Source organism: Dermacentor andersoni, chromosome 5 (assembly GCF_023375885.2).
Source record: "Dermacentor andersoni chromosome 5, qqDerAnde1_hic_scaffold, whole genome shotgun sequence".
Classification (NCBI taxonomy): Eukaryota; Metazoa; Arthropoda; class Arachnida; order Ixodida; family Ixodidae; genus Dermacentor; species Dermacentor andersoni.
Genome location: NC_092818.1, coordinates 59,129,793 through 59,152,957, shown reverse-complemented (window position 1 = coordinate 59,152,957; position 23,165 = coordinate 59,129,793). Strand labels below are relative to the sequence as shown.

The 23,165-nt window shown below is 42.6% G+C and overlaps 1 long non-coding RNA gene across 2 annotated transcripts; it reads left to right on the top strand.

The window, feature by feature from the left end:
• The first annotated feature begins 5,263 nt into the window (after positions 1-5,263).
• Positions 5,264-20,713, top strand: LOC129384625 (uncharacterized). Of its 2 annotated transcripts, none has more exons than XR_011894736.1 (4): positions 5,264-5,783; positions 7,482-7,587; positions 10,097-10,166; positions 17,530-20,713. It is a non-coding gene; the product is annotated as an uncharacterized lncRNA (long non-coding RNA). The 2 variants fall into 2 exon arrangements; XR_008612326.2 differs by lacking the exon at positions 5,264-5,783 and adding an exon at positions 6,393-6,652.
• The last annotated feature ends 2,452 nt before the right edge of the window (positions 20,714-23,165 follow it).

Genomic DNA, 23,165 nt, shown 5'->3' with positions numbered 1-23,165 from the left:
AACTGTGCAAAATTCTTTTCTTTTACTTTTTTGGGGGAACATTCTTTGGCGTTTAACCACTGTTCCAAAGTTATCGTTTAGTTCAGGATGCGCCTGCATGTAGTTCCAATATCCAGAGTGTTGTCACAGATTCAATAGCGAAAACACGTCATCTAATCAGTTGGCGTGCGTGCAGCGAATACTAGTGTGCATTCTAGATCACATTTGAGCGTCTTACATTGCACTGCAATGTTCTAGCATTCCAATCTGATGAACCGATGCCTTGATCGCTCGATCAGGTTCAGAATTTCGAGACAAATAAATTGGTTGTTCAAAGAGAATAAGGCGAGAATGGCGGCAACTGTTGAAGAGAGGTCTAGTGGGTCCTATGGCCGACGCCAGCGCCCGGCAACTATCGGGTGACTACACATATAAGCGAAATGCTTTGACCTCACTCTTACTGGGTGAGTCTTTGTAAGGTGAGGCATTGGTCTGAAATTTGGGACGTGGACATCATTGCATTAATTAAACTGCACTCTACGGTGTCATTATTCGAAGGCTCATACGATTTTCACGCAATATCGATGCGAACAAATTGTCTCCTGTGCCGACTGTCACTTTCCTCGAACTGCCAGCATTGCTTAATGATGGCCTCGACAGTCGCACAACCCTTGAATGCAAGTAAGTGTGAGGGGTTGTGCGCGAGGCCTTTGAGTACGCGGGCAGCCTTTTTGGCGTTTGATATCTGCTAGTCTGCATTGCGGCTCTAAGTGCAGAACGACATCATAGTTGAGTATACGGACAACAGACACATCCTGCATATATTACTGCACAATAATCTTCATTAATGGTCATATTTCACGCACGTGAATAACGGGGCAGGGCAGTGCTTTGACAACTAAATGCAAGTACTGTATGTGTCATGCCGAAAGGTGTGCGTTGCCCCGCGACTAGTAAATGTGACATTATATCGTGAGCATCTTCGGCCATGACATGCTAATGGACAACGAAAAAGAAACAGATCGCACAATTATTCTGTCATACATTTTGCCCCAACGTGCAAAACAAACTTATTCATTCGTCCATCTTAATACCTAAGCACATCTTTTCTCGATTTCCAGCTGCTGCGGTAGCCCATCAGTGCGGAAAGCAAATTTGCTAGGGAAATAATACGGGGTACCCTAACGAAACCGACACGTTAACATCAAAGGCTGTCCACATTGATGTCTCTCGTAGATTCTGCGCTTCACTGCGAAAGCTTTTGCTCGGGCCTCCTGTCTAAATTCACGAAAATTGAGAAATTGTTCTTCTCGGCAACCACAGCACCAAGTTTGATGAGGTTTGTTGCATTTAAAGGAAAGACTTTTAAATATAGTTAATGTTGGTTGCGAATTTTTCAGTTCGGTGGTCATCCTTTTTTACAAAAATTGGCAAACGATACATATTTTTAGAAAACGAAACTATCTGTAACTAAGAAATCAAAAAGGATATCATAATTTCGTCAATTGCACCTAAAGGTAAATCTAAACCGGAGAAAATTTATTTATTATACATGACCCTAAAAGATACCACTAATTTGCGAGTAGAATATTTGCGATATCTTTGTAAATAATGTAATAAATTCACGTAATATGTAAATCCACATCAAATTCGTCCGCTTTCGATGTTTTCATGGGTACAGTTTGCAGAACTGCGACATATATGCTAGGTGCAGAGCTGCGAATTTCTCAGCGTCCTGCTTCTACTTTTTTCAAGCTTACCATTTTTTTAATATTCCTTCTAAATTATCAAGAAATAATCCGAAATTCCACTTCCAATATTCACTACAATTTAACATCCTCTTTCAAAGGCAATAAATTTCATTAGAATCGGCCCAGTGGTTACCTCAGGAAAGCGTTTCTACGTTTTACAGGTATTTGAATAGGCGATATAGGAGTCCGCCCAGACCTAAAGCTGTCACGAAGTGCTTCCGACGATTATCCCAGCTACTTGACTCCGCAGCATTGAAAAAAAAAACCATGGCTGCCTTTCGGGAAGTCACTGAAAAGTGCGGAATCAATCACCACTGGGTTTGCCTCGTCGCGACTAAACGTTCTTAGGATGACAAGTAATTTCCTGCCGACGAGCGGCCACTGTTTATCAAGAACGCTGATAACGCCGGTGGGACAAACTTTTTGGTGAAGTTCAATGCACAGGCATAGCTGTTATTTTTTTTTTATTATTATTTTTTTTGTTGAAGTCATCACCAGGTCGCCGCGCGAAGTTTGAAAAGTTAAGTTGACTACGACACGTGGTGGCACTCCCGCCAACTAAACCCTTATGTACAGTAAAGCTTAATACGTATTTTGTTTGGAGACCAGGGTCATTTCTATGACGTAGTCGGGTTGCGGGCCAATGTGCTGGAAAACTGCTTGGCCGCCAAGCACAATCTGCGCTGTTATACTTCTCCGGTAACAAATGTAGTGCAGAAGCACACGCACAAATGTTTAAGGAATGGGACGACAGACCATCTGTGGTGTATCGTGGTCTGTGGTGTACTAGAATGTCGAAATAGCAAGCACGAGCACCGAAAGTGCTGTACTTTTCTGCTCAATAGTTCAGTTCGCGCCGGTTGCTGCACGTATTATTCTTTCTGTTTTTTTTTAATACAAACGATGAAAACTGTATGCGCGCACATGGCACGACGTTTACGATGTTTTGAAATTTACACAGTTTCCCGCACAGTCCGTGCGCGCCTGGCCGGTGCACTGCGCTATTGCAATGAAGAAAATAGTCCATCAAAGAAGCTAAGCAGAAAGCTTTCATACACTAGCAAATCGCAGCAATTGCTAACAAATAACATTATATAACTTTTTTATAAGTTGTACGATTAATGTCAATGTAAGCGTGTATTTCCGTGCGTCTACTTGTATGAATACGCGTTCGCACTGTCGAATCATCGGTGCATTGCTGTAGTTGGTGCGTGTGGTTTGCCTGACTTTTCTGCGCTGTTTGCGTAGTTGCGACTTCCTTTTCATATTTTTGTTTGTGCTAGCTTTTTTTTATTTGCGGCTTTTTGCCCCGACGATCACCATGATTACCTACGACTCAGCCCCATCAAATGTGAGTGAGTGTTCAGAATTCCCCTTGTTCGTTCATTGCAACGCGATCAAAAAAAGCGCGAACATGCGTACAGTGCCTGCGTGTGTCTTGCGCGCTCCTCTGTGCTCGTTTTCATTCCTGTAGTACTGTCATTCCGTTGAGAGAACTGGTTGTGCAGCACTAGATTTGTGATATGGAACATGTGCCTATGTCCTTGTTTAACTTCACAGTGCTCTTCTGGCGACGCAAAGCAGCTGTACGGCGCCAAATAAAATAGGCCATCTTGTCAATTACGATTTCTGGTACGTTTTTTGAGGACCGATTGAATTACCCTCAATAATGAGCGCTCGTGTTCTACCGTTTTGGTGCAAACCAATAAGACGTCAAATCATCCGTACTGTACTCTGATCAAGAAAACTTTATTCCCGCCACTGCTGAGCACGAGGTCGCGGTATCAAATCCCGGCCACGTCGGCCGCAGTTTCATGGGGGCGAAATGCGAAAATGCCCGTGCACTTAGATTTAGGTGCACGTTAAAGAACCGCAGGTGGTCTAAATTTCCGGAGTCCTCCACTAGGGCGTGCCTTATAATCAGAAAGTGGTTTTGGCACGTACAACCCAATAATTTTTTTTTCATTCCCGCCACGCCGCCCAGTGACGCTTATCGACTACACTGCGTATTGGCGGCCTTGTAGCAGCAAGGGCAGCGTGATCGGTGAAAAATGCGCGGGGTGATGCGTAGTTATATATATCTTATGCATAGTTATACTAAAATGCGCAACACCTTCAAGACAGCGACACCAGTAACCCTATGGTGTGAGAGTGGTTTGGAAGTGTCGGTGACAAGGCGGACATGTTTAGCGTGAAGCATCCTTCTCCAAGTAAATCCAGTTTGTCCTATCTCGTCGCTTTCGTGGGCCAACGATCAGATAACTAACGCTATCGGCAGTCAAAGATGGGAAGCAACTGATGCTTCTGTTAGCGATTGCTCCTGGGATGACGGGGAAGAACAAGCCCAGTTTTGAATGTGAGTGGCGTCAAGGCGTAGCCTCGAATAGCGAGGTGAAGTTAGCGTAATGTTTCGCCTTGTCTTCCGGCGTCGCGTGAGCTTTGATGTGTGCGAAGTTTTAGAAGCGGTAATGGAAGGCTCGGAAAAGAAAACGTGCTTTCATTATCTCGCTTGCTCGCTCGTTCTTTCATTCGTTCGTTCGACGTCTTCAGAAATTGGAAATAGGAAAATGACAAAGCGCGCCTTGAGCTGCTTGGGACCCACCAGCCTGATGGACGTGCGCTTCTCGGCCTCCGACGATTCGTGTAGTCCTTGGCATTACGCAGCTTACAACTAGAGTTCAATCTGCAAACATTATTGTCTTTCGCCCAACAAATGGCTAAACATATCGCAGAACCCTGACGTTTGAGCCTTATTCTGACTCAAGAAACCATTCAATAAAAATTGGCTTCGCCCTAACACCGCGCACCCAACGGTAGCAGACGATCACCTCTTTTGTTCGTTTGACTCTTTAATGCAAGTTAAATAAGAACAATGGGAAACAGGCTGTTCAAACCTTAGTGAAAGGCAAAACGGCCGCAAAGAAATAGGCTCCCTGTTGCGCACGTGTTCAAATACAGAGGCATATAAGTCCATGCCAGGCCCAGCAATTTCATGCCCGGCTAACCGATTATGACGTGTGCCACAAGTCAAGCACTTTCCTGCGACGGAGCCATTACCGATATTTTCCTCCTCGATGTGGCCTGTGAAAATAAATTGCGGTGCCACCTTCTTGGTTCTTTTGTTGAGAGAAACCAATTTCTGCAGCGACAAATGGCCCACAAAAGCGCACGCGCAATTTTTATTGAGTTAAACTATCCAGACATAATAACTCTTCAGTACTACAAGGTTTTGCCGCTCTCGCCATCACTCCATTCTCCAAACCCATAATACAGGTGCATTAAATAGACACTCTATATTATGCGGACATTTAGATTGCTGCTCCAAAAGTGAATCTGGATTAATTTCACAAGTGACGGTTGGTTATGAATACAGAAATGAAGCAGAAGCATTATATATTTTTTCCGTTCTGAATAATAACCGTAGCGGGAAAAAGACAAATGACACGTAACAGCTTTTGTCGTTTGGTCTGTCCGCTAACGAAGTGTTCAAAAATACCCAAGTTTATTGAGTGCACACTTTTGAATACGACCTACACTGTAAACACAAATGAGCCCATATGGGCGTTTTAACAGTTGATATGCCATTTTTCCCCCCTAGCTTAAAATGAGTACTCCCACGAGAAGAAGTAAAATAAGCTAGAACCATTATTGTACCCCCGACCCCATTTGATGGGGCATTGCGGTTGTAAAATGGGGGTTTTCAAGGAATAACGGTGGCGTAGGGGAAATTGAGACGAGCCAAACAGAGAAAGGAATAACTCAGCCATGACCAACAAGGCAGTCAGCCGCAGCGACAATTTCAGTAGGATTATTTCTGCAGTCAGATTCGAAATATCCCGCGCAATGTGTGTCGGCGCTGTTTTTCTGTTCGGAGTAGCCGCGCCTTGGTGCTGCAGAGGACGCCGAAGTCGGAACTACGCGCGGAGGAACACCAGCCTTCGGAGCGCGCGCGCGTGCGTTGAAAGCTGCGATCGAGCAGCCATTTGCCAGCGACGGCGCATTCTTCTACCGTGGTTGATGTTTCTCACTGCTTTGAACCCCCAAGACTCCACGGTAAGTGACTTTGAACGATTATTACATGTTCTATGAGTGTGCATGTGTTCTAAGTGAGGAGACGCGCTGATATGACTTATTGAAGGTCTCGGTACAACATGGTGCGACAGTTGGCCGTCCAGAACCATTTTGCACGATCACTGTGTTTCTTCGAGCTTTGTCGTAATCGAATCGACTTGAGTGCTCAGAGTCAAGCGAGTGTACTTAAAAATTAGAATTTTATATAATGAGGGACTTTGCCGCGTCTTTAATTGGGCGGATGTGAGCATTCGACATGATCCCCGAAGCGCAAGCCACTACCACAATAGTTACGTGCAGTGCGAGGTTAGCTAAGCTTCGCCGCCTAACCGCGGCCTGAAAATGTGGCGGCTCGTTAAGGGTTTACTGCGGTGCGCGTGTGTGAGTGTTTGTACAGCGATCATTTGAGCGAGAACCGGCGGCGCTTCTTTGTGCGCGGTATCTGCTAGCTGGCGCGTACGTGGCGCCAATCCCCTAGCTCGTGCGATTGTGTGCAGTAGGTCGCCCACTTAGCGCGCATTGTGCAGATTTGCCAGTACGCTCCTTTCTATCGCCTGTGTCTCTTCGCACCCACGTCGTTGATTGTGCAGGCAGTGCGCGACTGCGGCACGCAGCATGTAGAGCCTGCGCCCGTCGACTTTGATCTACGGGCGTGAAATGTCGGCGGCGCGTTTGTGGTATTAAAAGCGTGTGGTGAGCTTCCAACGGCACTACGGGTGAACGCCGCATGAGCTGCCGGTCAGAGTATAAGAACCTCTTTATTGTTAGCGTACTGCTTGGCGGTAACAGGTGTCCTGCTTGGGTTCAGATTACTGGATACGCCGTCACTTGAACCTCGGCGGCCGGAGCAGGTGAGTACCAGTGGCGGCGGCACCTCGGCGGGCAGAAAACTGTGCCCGTGCCGTGACGAGATATATCAATTTACGCGATAGCATTGCCGGTGATAGGTCATACGGGCGCGTCGCTCCATGCCTGTGTTCTTTGCTGAGGCCGCCACTACGCCTGCGGTGCACTTACTAGGCTATATCTATATAGTCGATGCTTGTGCAATGTTGTTATTCAACAGCTGGCGCTGTGCTCTGGATACCTGAACTTGTTTAATGTTTAATTACTTTGCTGCTGTGCCACTGCGTATTGGGTACAGATATTTAGTATTGAATTCTAGGTGCCAAATTCACACAAAGAAGTTGCGCTTTTCAACTCAGGATCATATCACACATCACAGCGTCATCCTATATTGCACGAGTATTAATAACAAAATTTCTCTTGCTGGTGAAAAAAAAAAGGCAGACCGATCAACCTGTATCTGTGAGAAAAATGTGCTTCAAATCCGCCATTGTCTATAAAAAAAGGTACTACCTTGGTATTCAATGTCAGTAACACTCATAAGTTATGCATCCTTTTGTGTGAAATAATTTGTCTTAGAAGCCATTCATTGTAAGGGATCAGTAAACATCTCATAGCTTAAGTAGTGCATATGTGCATGAGTTGGGCAAAGGTATTGGTTTGTAAAGAGCAAAGCCATTAAGATATAAAATATTGGCAAGCTTAGTTTAACAATAAGCTGACGAATATACAAAACCTAATGTAGCAGCAGATGTTCTCCAAGATAAGCTTGTGACCAGCTTTTTTGTGTTCTGTGTGATCATTGTAGTGTCAAATTTTTCATTTTTATTTCAGGACTGCGGCTGCGGTCGTTTCATTGCCAACTGTGAGGATGAAGCAGCTTCATGGCCGGAGATCGGGTGCCTCCCATCAGTTTCCCTTTTCAGCAATAGAGGCCTTGGTATGCTCTTACCTAGAGTTTGCTTTTTTTACCCTGTATGTTTTGAGCGCAATGGCTAGTTTAGCGGCATTACTTAGAGTGATTGGTGTGACACCTGTTCCATAGGAGGTATGCAGGCTATCCCACGTAACTTTAGCAAACTTTTAAAAATATGAATATGCCACCTAGCTGCACAGAACCTATGTAATGTTGTTTCCTGTCTCTTGGAAATACTTGGATTTGCTGCATTTTGCCTAATTACCTAATTAGTCTTAATCAATTAATTAACTTCTCAAATGTAATTAGATAAAAAGTCTTAATTATAAAATTGTAGAGCAACGTGAAAATTTCCCAGTACAGCTATCTGTGGCTCAATATGTGCTACATAATGTGTTTTTAGAGCATGAAAGAAGCCTGAGAATCTCGCAAAGTGCCTTGAGTATGTTTCTGTGTGACAGCGCCTGTGTTGTGTTCTTCCTTCAGTCCTCGTCTCTTGCGCTGTACTAACAGTCGACCTCGAGTGGCCATTCCCGTGGCAGTCTTGCATGTATTGAGTGCTTGCCCTGTATAGGCATGTGTGTTTCCAGTAAGAAAAAAATACTGAAGGAGCCCAACGTGATGTATTTCAGGACAAGTGTATGGTGTAAATTACTATGTGACAATAAAATAAACTGAAACAAGACTTCACAGTAGAGGTATGCAGGTGTGTGCATCAGCATAATGACGAAAACCTCATGCAAGTTTCGAAAAATATTTATTAAGTTAGTTTCTGTCATTCTTCTCTGTCACATTATTATTGCAAAAATGTGCTCTCTAGTATTGCACAATTAAAAATACAGTTCAAATACATCATTTGCTGGAACCTTGACATTCATAGCAACATAGAGAGGAATGGTTAAAAATTTGCTTTGCTTCTCTGACCTTCATTTTAGGTCCTTCTCATGTTTGCTAAGCTTCTTAAACTATCATAGACCCCTTCCAGGGTTTACAGGCAGCTTGAGCACATTGTGCCAGATTGTGGAGAAGCTGCAGAGGTCGCAGTGTGTATAGTGGTGTCCGGTAAATGCAAGTTTATTGCAAGATGCATTATGCTCAGTACCAATTATATTAAGTTATAATTTTAGCAAAAATCTGTTTTCCAGATATATATCAATGTGTCTCCAAAGAACTGCACTTTTTAAAAGAGTTGCTCATTCTCTGTCTACTGTTCGGTGTTGTTAAATGCATGTATGTTGGACAGCATAGTACTTGGCCTTCAGCTGAAGGTAGTAGTGTAGGTAATAGGTAGTAGTGTAGCAGTAGAGTGGCAGCAGTAGTAGCTTTATGCATGTGCATAAAGCTGCAGTAAGCCAAATGTGAAAAGATAAGGGCTAATACGATACAGCCACGTAGCAAAATTTACACAAGCAAACTGTTTGATGCAATCCCTAGGGAAGTAAGCAAAAATATAAGAATGTGCTTATATGATAAACAATACCTATGTTTCAGGCGCATGGCCTTCTACCGCCATATTCCATAACAGTTCATTATTTAACACTTTAAAACTACTTGCCCTGTTTATGTCTAACTGCTCTAAATTCGAAAATTTTCATTGATTGCACTATGAAGGTTTTGGCCGTGGCTTAAGTTACTGCCAGAATTAAATTTATAGTTGTGGCCGTCCTATGTGTGATAACAAAAAGCCATTTTGGAACCAGGTGACTGTTATGCAGTATGCTAAGTGTGCATATTAGAACAGCCACTTATATTTTCATTGTAACCATGTATTAAGTATGTATGTACACATCTCGAAGCCATAGACTGTGTACTCTTAATTGGAGGTGTTATTGTGTGGAGTAGGTATTTTTGTAAGCATTGTCTAGAATTTGCACTACATTAAGGTGTAGTGAAGCCAAGCGAAAAATATTGACAAAATGGCTAAAGTACATTCTTAAGAGTATTAAGCGCACTTAGATGACTTTACAGCATGTAGTAAAACAAGAATGGGAACTGAAGTGCTTAATTTTTGTTCATTATTACCATATGGCACCAACATGCAATGAAGACAAAAGAGGAAGAGAAGTGAAGTGCACTAAAGGGCAACTCGCTCCTGATGGGAGCTGCATTCACATCTACATGATGCATGCAGTCTTGGAGTTATAGCAGCAGCTAACCACCTGTTCACTTTGTTGCACATTTGTATTGTTTATGTACTAAGTCTGGCCCTGGAAGTGTTAAGCAGTGCCACTTGTGGCATTGGTGCTGCATGCAAGACATCCTTCTAACCACAGGTGTTATGTATTATGTAAACCTAAGTTCTTTTAAATTCATGTAACCCACAAAAGTTACATTTGAGAGGATGTGCCATATTTGCCACCATTGCCATGAGTAGCATTGGCTGACAGTCACAGGGCGAGACGTTAACCTTGCTCAGCTATTATGCAAAACTATTTTACATACAAATGTGGTAATTAGTATACATGCCGAAAGCCTCACAGAATAAAATTTTTTATTCGCATCTTACAACGATTGTTATTTTGCTTTAACTCAGGAGGCCTTTCTACCTGCGTTGCATCCTGTGGCTGGACCACTCCAACGATCTCGGCGGAATCGTTACACAGGTGTGTTCTTTTGTGATTCTCAGTACTGATATTTTCTAGTTTACGTTCAATGTAAATGCACAGATCAAATGAAAAACAGGTTAAAAGATGAGCTCACAGGCACTGTATCCAAATGTTTGTTAGGAAGGAAAATCTTTTTTACAAGTTGTCGTTATAGCAACACAAGAGAGTGTGTACATCACACCACCAGTACCTAGCAAGCAACAGCATTATACCGTAGAAGAAGCCAAAACATCAGGCGAAAACCTGTACTAAACTAGAAACTGTATTAAGACCTTTTCGAGGCTTAAACTATTTCTTGGGTTACTCTGTCTAATTGCTTGAACTGAACTGACGTGTCCTGCAAAACAGTTTGCAGTCGCATTTGATACAATCTGCAGCAAAATATGAACAAAGGGCTGCAATACTCTAAGGGCCTACTATTGAAGTTGCAACCAGTCTTCCCAGTGTACTGCAGCCTCAGGAACATGAAATGTGGTACACTGTACCACATGCACACACAACAAATTTTAATCCATGGGCATCTGTACACTGTGCTTGTGCAGGACTGTGCAACTGGCTGTTTCTTCGTGACTGAAACAGCTACGTACATCAAGACTGTATTGGGAAGCCACCATTTTTTTCAGTCAGTGTAACAGTCCATAAACATATGGATTTCCATGAGCATTTTGTCTGCCACACTTTTCTTTGTCGTTTTTTGTGCACTCCAGCTTTTATGGCTGCAAGACACTTCAGGCTGGCTGAAGAGACAGTGGTAGCCTAGTAGGTGGCCTCACAAAGTTGTTACTTTGATTTTTAAGAGCCGACTTGCTTTTGACAATGCTGAATAACACATCAAAAGGCACGGGATTATTGACAAGGTTAGAATGACTTTGAAAGAAGTTTAAGGCTTCTTTTTAACTCTGATCTGTCTGCTGAGACCAAATCATGTCAGCTTTTAATGAAGCAATGTTCAGGTTGGAAAGCTGCAAGGCTGTGTGGGTACTCAAACACCATCATTGCTTCATATAGCTGAAGTTGCTGTGACATCAAGGCAGAAGCAAATGACATGGCAAAGGAAAGGTTGGTCGACAAAGGACTCATTGGCAATTATGTAGGTTCAAGGGCTATTGCACTGAGTAAGAAAATGTGTTCCTGATACAGCATGAACAGTGTTAATGCTGAAGAACAAACTGGCACCATCTCCCCAGTCCTACACAAGCACGTGCATAGAAAGGGATGCCTGTTGGCCTTAAGGGCCACCACTGGAAGGATCACCTGCTATCGCTATGACATAGAATGTGACATCAGATGACTATGACTATAGTTCACACCTTTGCTGCAGCTCGCTGGCTGGGCAATTGAAGCCTTGATTGTAAGGATGAAAAGTTTCAATCACAAGGTGGCAATTTAGTTGCCAACTCTTACAGCATGGTTCACTACTCAGTGCTGCAGTGCTGGACGTATTTGACCAAGCCTGGTGCGAGTTCTCATGAGTACCCATGTTCAAGCTGCCGCTAGATACTTAGTTGATGAAGTCACTGAAAATGAAATTTGGTCATCGAAAGAGTCATGAAAACGATGCACACAAGGCTTGTAGCGTGCTTACTTGGTATGACCTCAGTCAAGACACCCTGTGTAGAGATGCTGACAAAAGTGCAGCAGAAGTGTGGATTGAGGAGACAAAAATATAAGCTGTTCAAGTTCCACATATAACAAACTGATAATAAATCGCCGTTCAGCAAGAACTCCGGCAAAAGGGGCAAGCCGCACTCCCCACAACGAATGCTATAAAAACAGTACTGTTATTGCAGCAAAATTGCCTATAGCTCTTTTGATAGCTTGATAGCTGGTAGCTGGTAGCTACTTGGTGGTAGCACTTGATAGCTGGTATCACACAATGTTTTCTATTCCACGGAAATATTCCAGCACGTGGGGGCCACAATTCTCCTAGAGGCCAATACAGACACAGGTTGCCAGCAAGCATGGACTAAAGATTTTTCCGTTTGCATTGATGTAGTCTACCACATTTTGTTTTCTTGGGTGCACAGTCACACTGGGGTAACAATTTTCTGCCTGAATATTCATCGCAGGGAGCACTGCAGCCAGCTAAAGCGAGTTTTTTGTTCACACCTTGCCACAGATGTGACAAGATGTAGACTTGACCCATTTTTCTAGGCACATTTGTTGGGTTCAAGAAAGAACACAGAGTAGCTTAAAAACTTTATTCCTTCTAGATTTAAGGCGTGGGGCCAGGTATTAACCATTGTTTTAAGAATTTTACCAAACCGGGAAAGATTCTTTCTTGAAAGTCTTCTCATATCAGCTTGATACAGTCCCTGGCTTAGTATGGGTGCATGTGCTGTGGCTTTGTTTTAGTCTGTTTAAAAGGTCGTTTTTCTTTTGAGTGTTCCAGTCGCAAAGAAATCACAAATATATTTTGATTTCAGGAACCCTTGTGACATTACACAATTCCTTTACATGTTGCAACCAAGCTTATTTTTTAAACACATGCCTTTCTTTCAGCATGAAAAAAACATCTTAGATGAAACAAGGCAAAAATGGCTGCTTATGCATTTGTACGATATTCCAACTGAGAGGGGTGAAAAGTAATAAAATGTTCTACTTTCATAATTTTTCTACCATGTGTACAACATTTCTTAATAGGCATGAAGCAAATTCACTTTTATCACTAGCCTATTACAGAAACAAAAAATGACAAACTGAGCTTTTAAGGGGGCCCTCAGAAGGGCCCAGTCCGTGCGTCTTCTTTTCTAGCGCCATGGCTGTGAGCGCATCTGAGCACATCTGCAGCCTGCACACCCTGTTCTAGAGGTGATCTGCTGCGTGTGGAAAGACTAGACGTGCTGATATGGCGTGGTATTATGTGCACAGTCTTCCCATGTGTTTAGTACACGGGGTTGCATAATCTGTAGTTTCAGAGATGCATTGAAGTTTGAGACAGACAAAGCATTCGCCTCCACTGCCAGCACTTTTCATGATAGTGTCGTTCCACTGTGTGTGGCAGTATCAAAGAGGACAGGGTGGATGCGAAAGCAAGGCTGGGTTTGCTTCATGCTACCTATGTGAAGGTATCGTTAACACACCGTGAAACCGTATCTTTGGTCGCTGACTCTCAAATTCAAAATTTTTTTCTCATTCAGATTTGTGTTTTCTCACTGCGGCCCTTTCCGTGGGAAAACAATCCATTTGCAAATGTACTTATTTGACTAAACGGTCGAATCTGAGTACAACAAACCAAATCGCTGATTTTAGTGCATTCGTTATGTTGGGGTTCCTTTGTATATGACTCCAGAAAAAGCCGACCATTGTCTGCTCACACTCCGCCGTGCCCGTCCATATAGGAATAAACTTAATTTTGGTTGGCCACGATGCTTATCGGTGTAGTAGCTGTCGTGTGTCCACCCATACACATTTTGTTGACTTCCCGAAAACCTCAAAGAACAGCTGTATTTTGCTTATGTGCATTCACTAATCAAATAAGTACATGTTTGCTAGAATCCCCATAATATTGCGTCAGCTGGTCTGCTTGAAAATGTTCAAAATATGGCAGTTAGATTTGTAATAGGAAGTCATACTAAAAGGCTTTGTATTACTGAGAGTAAGGGTAAGCTGCAATGGCAGGATTTAAAAGACTGGGAAATCTCTTCAGTTAAAATTATTTCAAGCATATACTGTTCCAAACATGTAGAGATAGAGAAATTCATATCAGGCTATCATCATACCTCACAAGAAAGAGATTACACTAAAAAGGTTTATTAATTTCCTTTTACTTATAGGTGATGCCTCACATTGTTTTTTCCTTGGACCAAAGGGGCTGCAAGGTTTTTCAGCCTACAATTGTTTGCATAGTTTTGAAAGATAATTCCCTCCCTGCTTTGTGTGCTTGATTTGAATGTAAGTTACATTACACAGAATGTATACCCCCCCTGCAATGCCAGTACAGGCGAAGCAGGCACTAAATGAATAACCACGCAAGGATTTTGGAGCGAGCAAAAATGGCATGTGCAATAGATATGCGTAGATGTCCCGTTTGTGTTGCTGTCAAACAAGAAATTGGGATATCGAGGAACTGAGCAAAGTAACTACATGTGTGCTTGCCAAACTATAGCTGTCATTTACACCTTGATTGTGACTTAGCTACCAAAAGAAGTTTTTTTGTCTTGTTCTTTTTCTGTTAAAATGTACTTTTTTCTTTGTCTACTTTCATTTGGGTTTTTGTAGCTATATTGTGCACATGTGACCAATAATGCCGTGTGGAAGTTAGTGGTTGTTGGTATTCCTCACTGCCTGTCGTTTGTTCAATGTGTGTACTAAAGTCAATAGAGCACCAACCAGTATAAACCAGTGTGTTGAATTTGTTTTCTTGTTTTAGTACAAATGATCTGACTGGTTATGTGCCCAAATAAACAATTAGATTATGATAACAAAGTTCATCAGAACATGTCATGCATTTTACTTATAATTACCCTATTTCAACTGCAGAACCCACATATTAAGGCATGTAGATTTAAGTAGAACAAGTCTTTTTGCAATCCTTAGTTCTGAATAGGTGAGAGCAGTGCTAAGGACACAAAGTGAGTCCACATAGATAAATGGCATGGTGCAATGTGCACTGACTAATAATTGATGTGCTTTTGCAACAGACAAGCAAATAAATATCCAGTAATGCCTTGTCAAAGGCACGAAAGCACATAAAGAGGCAGGGGGTGGTCAGATACAAATGTGCCGTGGTTTCAGGTTTGTTAACAAGCATACCACTTTTCTGTAACTTCTGAGAACAGGTGCTGCGCTGACACATTATTCTTTTTTTTGCTTGTTATTTTGTGGGATTTGATTAGTTTCTGGGTTAATGGTTGCTGCTTTCGCTAACATGTTGCACTTATGAAATTTGGGCTGTCATCTGCACTGTTTACAGTGTATGTACTCTTATGGTCACATTATAGTGGTGCTTAATCGTGAAGGCTCTCATTCAAATATAAGCTTGTCTGGTCTACATATGCTTTCCTTCATGCCAAAGGAATAAGATATACTATGTTTGTGTCAGAAGGAAAAAAACTGAGACTGGTGTCTATTATTGCACATAAATCTATGCTTAGTTGCGTTAACATTTTTGCGTAATTTCAACAACTTATTTAGTGCATTTTTGTAACATTCACACTCTTTCTTATCCACTTAGGTGTAAGGAATAAAGGCAAAAAAGTAAAGCATTGCAGTGGATTTAACTTAATGCTCTTGATTCTTGTTACCTTCTTGATAGCTTTTCTATTTGGAAGAGCATATTTACAAAAGCATGTTTTTACCAAATAGGCTGCTGTTTGGGAGGCTTTGCAAGCACCACTATAACGTGACAAAAGCAGTGTGTGGCCATTTGGTTATATAAATTCTGGTGTAATGACACCACAAAAAGTAAACAAAGATATGTACGCACATGACACAAGCACCGGATCTCACTTCAAGCTTTAAAATAAGGAAACAGGCAATATTTAATAACAGGTGGAGACATGATGTGATGATATCTGTTAAAAGAAATTCTTTATGCAGTGCAACTAATGGATCACTGATACATTCGTCATACTTTTTAAATGTTGCAAGCCACAATTACCTTGCATGTTGTCAGGTCGTAATACCTGGCTACAACGCAAGTTTTGTGGAACACAGGACCGCAGTCACATTCTTTGCAGTATTCAACATTGTGTGATGGAGGATTGTTTCACACGGATGACTCATACTCCCTCAATTTCCCTGATTTCGCATTAATAGAGCATCCCATCTGTCCAATGTAGGCACGGCCTTATGATGGCAGCAGACTACACAACGCTTGCGGCCTAGCTCACTAGATGCATATTGTGCTTCAACCACAACCAACCTTTTCCTTTTTTTGGCTTCTGCCTTTTATTACAGCACAAAACTCTCCTAACAAGGGCCTGAGAAAACAATGATTTGCGCAACTAAATTAGGCATGAATATGGAATATAATGAATGAGATGAAGTAAAAAAGTGGTTGCAGTTGTTTCGTATGCATTTGTAATTTTCATGGGTAATTGTGTAGCTGGTCTCTACGGGCAAAAATTTTTTTTCTGTATGAAACATGTGATGAGAGATTTGCTCTGATGAGAAAAAAAGACAAGCCAGGAAAACAAATTAATTTGTTGCATGCAGCACAATTTGCAGGCGGTGCACTGTGCAACGGAGGTTATGTACAGTCAGCCATTCCCATCCAGTCATGCTTGCATTGCATACACACATTGTATTAATTTGAGATTGCGGCTAATGAAGTTTGTGTGGAATAACTCTCATTCGCACATAGTGATGCACTGCAAAATAGATTGGTTCGTTCCTGTGTTCATCAAAACTCGTAGCCAGAAATTATGAGCAGATGTACATAAGATAATTAAGCTTTGCCAGATTAGCACGAAAAGGACAAATGCATCAGTCATTCTCAGTTACATTGCACAAAGAATTTGTTTTTGAATTAATGACATCACTTCCTGTCACTATGTGTTGTATATGATGTCTGTTTTCTTGTTAAAGCGAGACTTGAGGTTAGGCACTTGTGTCCTGCATGTCTTTGTCTTCGTTTGCTTCTGTGGTGCCATTACACCAGAATAAGTCCATGACAGGAGCTGCCAGTCTATGCATTGGGCTCAGTACGCCTGGCGGCCTGAATGTGACGAGTGCGAAGTAGCAGTAAGAACTTCAGAAGGGTAGAATTGTGTGTAGGTGGTGCATATTACAGTATGGTGAAGCGCTATAGATGGAACAGTGTGAGGCGAGACAGATGGGAAAGTGCTACAGACAACTGTGAATGTTTACTGGAAAGTTTCGCTGCAGTGGGACAATGCATGCGTTATCCTGGTGCAGCAAAATTTGCCAATGTTCATAGTTGTCAGTAGCACTTGCCCATCTACATTACACTTCACCGTACACTAGTAGCAGTAACAACAGCAACCAACTGACCCGAGCAATAATGAAAGCCCACAGAATTGCCAAATTGTAGGAGAAATGTTTCAGTGTAACACATGTTTTGTTAACTGACAAGCAAATGTCATACATGTCTGCGAACCGATGATCAGATGCATTTTTCATGCACATACATTATTTTGTACAACTGCTTCCTGCTTTGGTTTTTTATGGCTTTTAGGAAGCATTCCAAAGTACTTAACTGTTTGTCTGTTCTAAAATTGAATCTGTTCTCAGCCAGCACTATGTGGCATTACTGCATAAGCCCTTACTTCGTCAGTGTCCTTCGCACTGTTCCCAACTAAATATGAATAACCAAATAACCATGTTTTTAAATTTTCAGATTATGAAGAGAATGCTATTAATATGTATTTCATTAGAAAAATTTTCTCAATTTTAGGAAGAAGTCTGGCTGGCCCCAAGCCTGGTGCAAAATGAAGAAATGGCACTCCACATCAATTCATGTTTACTTGTCGTCATAACCAGTCTGTTAGCTTAATTTTTGGTTCTTTCTATTGAATTCTCAAGAAAGGTACCAACTCTGTCATTCATTGAAAACAAATTTTTGCACTTGGGGATGCAGCCATGCACAAAGCCTTTGAGCTCATTAATATCTTTATTTTTTAAAGAAAGTGCAGCTCCTGCGTGGAGCAATAGGTTGAATAAGACGAGGGTAAATGAAAAGATGGCGAAATTAGTCATCAACAGTTGTCCAACAAAGGAAGTCTCAAGCTGGAGGCAACATCTTTGCAAGAGAACCAAATGGCTCCAGCCTGAGACATTCGTTGTTCAACCTGGCAAGTCTCCTTCTCGAAATATTTCCTCTAGCCTGAGACCTATAGCCATTCCACCACCCTTGACCAACAATACACCTATACATTTGGTAACCCATGGAAAGGTAGCAAATTCACATTCAAGGAAAGGGAATGTAGTGTGCACCCTGGAAGGTAGCATGAACAGTATTTTATTTACTTAATGAAATGCAGATTTGCTATCCAATTACTTTATTTTGATCCCCGTTTTATAATTGGACAGCATGGTTCCTCGGAGAGAATAATAATTCGAAGCTTACACAATTTTGCTCCTTTATGTCCGTTAAATCTGTCCTGGTTGCTACACTATCAGCCCTGTCTGCAATTGCATAGCAGTGTTTTGAGCATGCATCCAAATTCAAAAGAATAGTTAGGCTTCTACCTCAGAATGTTTGCTACTGTGTTGCAGCTCGAATTCTATGTCTAGGTGGTCACTGTGATGCCATGTGCTTTTTAAATAAGACCAATATGCTATTTGAAGGGCAATTAAATGCAATCTCAAATGACCTCAGCTCGGGGAATGACACAATTGGAGGTCAATGTGATAAGGAGGATCTGATTTCTGAAAACAAGGCACTTAAACGGGAGAAAGCATGACTAATTTCGTCTAAAGATGCTGCTATTGGATATGATCAGGGAAGGTACTTGTTCGTGGCTGCATTTGCAACATGTTACATTGCTGGCTTTATATATTGCACTGGGTACAGTGAAATGTTGCTGCTTGCACAATATTCAACTAAACATGGTAGCCATGCTAATGTGTCCATGCAGAACACAACTCATCCACTATTATGGACTACAGTGGAACCTCAATAAACGAAAATCGCTTCGAAACTGCCGCTTAAATAGGACACCATCCTGATAATTGGTTGGCTCTCTGCAATGTCTCTCAGTAAATATAATGCCTGGTAAATGGAACCAATTTCCCTGGCACCTTGCGGCTCCATTTAAAGAGCACCCACTGTAAAAATATAGGGGGGATCGTGTTTGGAACTTTCGTAAATGTAGTCTTAAACAAAACCGCATTTCAGTGGGAGCGAAATGCAAAAGCACCCATGTACTTAGGTGCATGTTAAAGAACCCTAGGTTGTCCAAATTAATTCGGGGTTACTCGCTATGGCATGTGTCATAATCAGAAGGTGGGTTCTGGTTCGTAAAAGACAATAATTTTTAATAGCTTGCTCAGAAATCCAGCACTAAATTATGTAGCTCGTTTGTGATGAGTCCCAATTTCTTAATTTAGTACTTTGACATTTATCATATTTGTGTGCTAGTCCATGCAAAATACAACTGATCGGCCTCATTATACCAGCCACTGTTAATTAGGAATGGCTTAGTCAAGCAACTTAAACTTACAGCACGAACATCTAAGACGAACCACAAAAGGAAGATACGACACACACTGGTGCTAACAACTTCTTTATTTCTTCGTCGTCGATGCAATATAAACCCTAGGCCACACTACCGCGCAGGCACTCAGATTACATTACAGAGATCTGCCAAATTATCACATACGCAAGCGTAGGAAGTCAAATTCAGATGGATGCAGGGACAAAGATATCTTACTAATGCAATTATCGCCCTGCCTTTCTTGTGGTAGGCCTCTAAGGCAAGCCGCACATGCTCATTCTTGCTTTTGCCAAGAATCGACGTCCCATCAAGTTGTGCCTCACAATTGTTGCAAGAGTTTATATGCGCACCAAGGTGCGCTCCTCTATCTACATTTTTGTTTACTTGTTGCGCATGTTCCCTGAGTCGTTCATTGACGCAATGCCCTATCTAGCCAAGCTATGTCTTACCACATGAGAGTGAATGGTATAAACCACGCCGACCGCGCACAACACGTATGAAGCATCATGCCGAATTTGGCATCCTCCTCTGCCCTCTCCGCAGGTGCGGGAGCATAGCTTTAAAAGCTTGTTCGGTGCAGAAAACGCCAAAGGAACACTATGCCTGCAAGCAATTTTCTTGAGTTGATAGATGACCTTATGTGTTTAAGGGACCGCCCAGGGAACATGCACAAAAAGTAAACAAAAATGTAGATAGAAGAGTGCACATTGTTGCGCATATAAACTCTTGCAAAAATTGTGAGGCACGACTTGATGGGACGTCGATTCTTGGCAAAAGCATGAATGAGCTTGCGCCTTAGAGGCCTACCACATAAAAAGGCAAAATGATAATTGCATCAGTGACATAGCTTTGTCCCTGCACCCATCTGAATTTGAGTGCCTACGTTTGCATATGTGATAATTTGGGAGATCTCTGTAATGTAATGTGTGCGCCTGTGCAGTTGTATAGCCTAGGGCATATATATGCATCGACGACGAAGAAATAAAGAAGTTGTCAGTTAGCGCCAGCGTCTGTCGTATCTGCCTTTTGCGGTTCGTCTTAGGTGTTTGCGCTGTAAGTTTTAAGTTCAGAATTATGTACCAACTAGGCCAAATGAAGTTTTACTCTTAGTCAAGCGAGCTCAATATATAGTCTGTGCAAAAGTGTGGAGTGTCAGTACAAAGTAACAGTTCAAACACATGGCTCTGTAGTTACAGTTCAGTATGAAAGGAGATAAGATTTCTTAGCATTTCTTTCATTTACTAATTTCATTGTGTTAGGACATGTAGAATACTAGCAACTGGCATGCTTACAACGTACAGTGCTCTTTTTTAAAATCCAGACAATTGTTTTACTGGGGCAGAAATGTGCTTTCTTTTGGGCCCGGAAGTGAACATATTATATTTCTTACATTTGGTGTAAAATAAATTTTCTTCACTGTCAGTGTGTCTCGTGCATTTTTCCTTTCAGCAAGTAGCAACTGCTCTCGAAGGCGTTTGCTGGCCTCGGAGGCACTGCCGATAAGCTAGGACGACTGTATAAAAGCTTTGCAAAGAGGGGCTCTGTGATCAGCGAAAGGGAAAAAAAATGAAGACGTGCGGTGACGGGTTCATTCGCCATTGGACCACGTGTGCGCGTGACTTGGTCGATTCAGCGGTGGCCCTGTGCCGTCGATTGGACCACGTGTGGCGAGCCCGCGGCGAAATGCTTCGTGGCGGTACGCCGCGCCTATGCAGCAGCAGACGGAACACCGCAGGCCAAGGTGTCGGACGCCGGCGTTCGCTCCGAGCAGGTGCGACGCCTGCTCGGGTGGCAGCTCACGGACGGCCGAGTTCCCTTGAGCCTTGATCGCCGGCGTTCGACATTTCGGCCTGCGGTGTTCCGTCTGGTACTGCGTAAGCGCGTGACCCGCGCCACCATGCATTTCGCTACGAGCTTGCCGCACCTAAACTAAAATGCCTTTAATTCCTTCACAATACTCCCATTGTACCTCCCAGTCAAATAGGGGGGGGGGGGGGGTGAAGTGGGCGTATTAGGTACCCCCGTTGTGTGCCCAATTAATGCCCACGTCAATGGGAGTTTTATCGTACGCCCTTTCAATGGGAGCAAAAAGATGTACAAAAGGGAATGCGCTAGAGGACAAGCAAAAAACGCCCATCTGGGTGTTTTCTTGTTTACAGTGTAGCGCTGGTTTTGTCACTAAACATACAACACCAAGCAGACATAAAAAAATTGTCACGTGACGCCAGTGCGGAGATTTCTATGTGTCGCTGCTAAAAGTCTATCGGAAATTTGTTTGCTCGCTCAAGACATAGGACTTCGCTCTTGTTAAGAATGCATTATTATTATATCAACAAAGCTTTACCGTCCGCCCTGGCTGGAAATCGCATTCATCTTTATTTCGCATATCCTGATCGTGACAACAGACGTCGGGAGCATTCTATGAACTGGCGTCAGTTCTCTGGTAAAAAAAAAAAAAGTTTACTTGATGGTACAACCACGCTTTGTAAAACAGCATGTCAGGAAAGGCCCGCGACACTCCTTTCGTTCTTAAGCCGCCACCATAATAAAGCAGCTGTATAAAGGCTGCCGTCGGAGCAGCAGAAGAGTCCTCGCTACCGTCTTAGCGCCAACTGATGCTCAAAAGGCCTAAAACACCTACTTCAGAGAGGCAGCGTCGAAAGATGGGCCGTTGCTATAAGTGCGCTATGAAGGGTGCATGAAATAACTCTTACAAAAAGGTGCACACCACATGCTAGACCTGCTCGTAAGAGCAGCTGTCACCTAGTTGCGATAGAGGGATTGTTATTAGCGAAGCCGGGCCGTGCAACTGGATGAGGAACTTACGAAAGAAAAGCCTCGTGATCGGCCCCAGAAGAACAGGCGAAATTTCGAGAAAGATCTTATAAACGTAACAAGATTTGCAAGCCGTCGATGTCTCTTGGATGTCGCATATGAGTCACGAAACTGGAATGAAGTTGCGGAGTTGGGGTTTTGATGCTATATGTAACGAAGCACCAATTTCATTTTCTAAGTATGTCTGTTTTGGTGTCCAGAAATAGTCGGTGGGAGTAGCAGGATACCCAAATGCTTGAGGACGCTTGCCCCGAGGAAATTACAGGCGTATGATGCGTTGCTTTACATGTAAGCACATGCACGCACACGAACAAACAAACGCGTGTACATGCGCAAAAACTGAGGACCACCCATTACTGAAAACACCGCAGTTAAATGCCATTTTGGGGGGCCTACAAATGCCTAATTGACACTTTGAAAATTAGGACAGTACTTCTCGTGTTATATAATTAATTGCAATTACTGAAGTAAATCTCAGTAACCAAATAATTACTGGCGCTTACTCGCTGTGCTGGACACAATATGCACTAAGTTTTCTTCGAGTAATGTAACTGCTCTTCTTTAAGTCTTGGTGCGTGATAGTTGGGGAACGCTCTATAATTCCCTCAATAACCGAATTGACTCGCCGAATTGACTCGGCGAGTCAATTGCCGAGTCAAGCCGAATTGACTCGAAATAAGAATCAACAGCAGTCATGCGCAGCAGCGCTTGTACTCGGAATAAAAGAAAAAAGAGAGAGGGAGAGAGAGAGAGGCTGCTGTTCCGCCAGAAAGGCTATGCAGTATTAGTGATAGCCATGTGCGCGACAATTACACGAAGGAAGGTTACTCCACCGAGAAAACAAAGGCTGTGAAGTTGACCGGTCTCCTACTATGATGTCTTGTATATACTCACATAACGCCGTCGCTTCAGCGCTCAATCCTTCGAGGTCACACGAAGTTTCTTCAAGTGCAAGAAATATATATACATATATCATAAGAAGCCAACAAAGACACCAAGGACAACACAGGGGAAATTACTTGTGCTTACTAATTGAAAT